Genomic DNA, 2,758 nt, shown 5'->3' on the forward strand with positions numbered 1-2,758 from the left:
TGTGGAGGGGCTGGGGGAGTGAAGGGGGGGTCATGGGGCTCGTGGCAGAGCTTCCCATGAAGCATGGGGGAGTGGGGGGCAGTAGAGACCACCCCCCACCCAGCAGCACCTGGGCTGAATCTCCGAATCTGATTTGGCCAAATTGAATTCGGACAGTGATTCGAATCACTGTCCCCCAGATCAGCTGAATCCGAAGTGAATACTAGCCGCTTCGCACAGGTCTAATGCTGGGGCACTACTGTTTACAGTGCATTCATGGCATTTGGAAATCACTCAGAATTCAGTCAGGAATGGCATGCAAAGGGTTTAGGATGCTACTGTTATGTACTTCATAAATCTTAAAGTATCTACAAGGTTTCCTTACGTGATTCTGGCTTGAGTGGATACACTGACTATTTTGAGGCTAAAGCCTGTTTCACTTTGTGTGCTTAATATTACATATGCAGCTCTGTAACTGCAGTTTCTGTCTCTTACACAGTATGAGATTCCATCTCACCTGATGGAAAAACAAACTGCCTGACACACAGGATGGAGAAAGAGAAGGCACATCTCCTGCTCTTCTGTTGAAGCTGGCCCACTTTATTTAGCATTTTGAATTCATTGGATAAAATATAACAGTACTGGAAAAGTTACCATCTAAAAGGGAGAAGGTACCTAGGCTAAAACTGAGGGCCACACTCCCACCTGGGGTAGCAGCCATTTTACTTAGCCACACATCTTGTCATTTGTTATTTTGTTGCTGTTTCGTGGGTACTTCAAAAGGGGTATTGAGCTAAAATGCAGGAGGGTCCTCCCCTGCCTCCTTTCCCAGGCTCCCTTCACAGTTTTTATGCAGCGAACATTTTGGGACTTCCCTGCCTGCTCCTGTATAGCTACCCCATTGCAATCCAGGCCTACTGGGCATGTTTAGTGGACACATGCAGGTTTGCTCACAGAGCTGCACTAGAAACTATATATAAGAGCCCAAAAGTGCTGTTACTCAGCTATGCCCTTGCCATTTAAATGCACAAAGGCAAATAGTATCTATCCCTTTGTTCTTAAACTGGTGTCATGTAACTAAGTCCAAATACACATGGCTTAGTTCTTCAGTACAGACAAGACCATTCTTAGTCAAATTCGAACTTGGATTATTGCATTCTACACGTCTCCATTCCTTTCAGAATTTCATTTAAGTTAATTTTTAGTTTGCTATCTAATGAACCTGAATCCACATCTCTAGATTCAATACTGTTGAACATTGGAATTTTGGAACTGGATCTCAATTAGGAGACTAAATAAGAGTCTAAATGAAAGCATAGTGCTATGATACAGAATATGGCAAATGATACTCCAGTGGGTAGAGAGATCCAGAAAATACCTATATATTTTTAGTACACTTTAAAAGCTAAAATATCATTTTAATTTAAAACTGAATTTATCCATAATTTATTAAGTGAAGCATATATAAAAATAATTTGTATCGTCTTTGAAGGGCATAACATATAATCCTACCAGATGCTACACACCTCACGTAAAATGCTAAGGAACTTTTGAATCTTTAAATGTTCAGTTCTCATATGTCAGTTGGGGTGCAGTTTGATAAGTTTTGGAACAGTAGTGGCTGGAGTGTGTAGGTGGGTGACTTCAATCAGAAGCTGTAGTACAATGCTCTATGTGTTCTCCTTCTGTTCCCTCTTGACACTATTACTGCCTGTGATGTGTTGTGGATGCTCCCTTCTCCTCTTCCTCCACCTGCTTTTTGTGCAAAGGGGAGGTGTGCCACAAACTGTGGTTGAGCAGTGGTTCCAGAAACTGTCTTACCCACCACGTCTGCTTTGGGAAAAAAGGTGATTTCTTCCTATGTGGAGTGAAGAGGGAGTTACTGCTGTCTGCTCCTTAGAGAAGGTAAAGATTTGGAATTCCATGTATCATCCCCACATTTTCCATCCTTGAACTACATCACTGGATTTCCTCTGATGCCAGTGATCAGGCTGTCTGCTAGTTTAGGAATCTGGAATGAACTTTCTAATGACAAAATTGGCAAACTCCTTTATATGATTTTTTTCATTTTGCACTTGGCATCCAGCAGGTCTGGCTGACAGGTTTAAGTTACCATTCTTACAAGTTTGCAAGGCCATGTGTTAGATATGGTCTAAATTTTGTTCTTATAACCAAACAGAGGCTGCTAGTAATTGTTTTTGAACAAGTTTCTGGATAGTTAGGAGCTGTGCCTATGGCTTCCTTTAGGGCTAGGGACAGACATTCAGAAATCCTGAGCCTGAATTGATTCAATCTTTGCAGGTTAGTGTAACCTGACTAGGCTAAACTGGTTTGTTAAAAATCCCCTCTGGACTGAAAAAATTCAGGCATATGCCTGCAGTGGCTTAGGCTAGACGCTGAGGGGCGGGGAGGGCACTACAGCAGCCCTGTCTTCCCTTCCACAGGGAAGCTGAGTTGAGGGGAAGTGGGGCCAGGCCCTGGCAGGCCACTCTGATGTGTCCCATACTCCCCCCCCTTCCCCTCCCCCCAGCAGGGAATGTTTATCACCCCTAACTCTGTGATTATCAACCCATTAAGAAAACAAAGCCTCTCTCCATTAGTTCAAGCTCTTCTTCAGTGTTGATGAGTAGTATTACTTATTTGACTAAGGATCAATAACTTAAAGGTTGGCAGGTGTGGCTCTTTATTTGGAAAAATGAGAACAGTAAAGCTTAAAATGTATACTAACATTGTATACTGTCTCTTAAATAAACCTGGATATAAAAATATTAACTAGATC

The 2,758-nt window shown here is 42.3% G+C and overlaps 1 protein-coding gene across 1 annotated transcript in view; it reads right to left on the bottom strand.

The window, feature by feature from the left end:
- The window catches only part of PTPRC (protein tyrosine phosphatase, receptor type C), a 150,864-nt gene that overhangs the window by 33,193 nt on the left and 114,913 nt on the right, over window positions 1–2,758 (bottom strand). The window lies entirely within an intron of this gene.

Source organism: Crocodylus porosus, unplaced genomic scaffold (genome assembly GCF_001723895.1).
Source record: "Crocodylus porosus isolate Cpor-Errol unplaced genomic scaffold, CroPor_comp1, whole genome shotgun sequence".
In the NCBI taxonomy this organism is placed as follows: Eukaryota; Metazoa; Chordata; order Crocodylia; family Crocodylidae; genus Crocodylus; species Crocodylus porosus.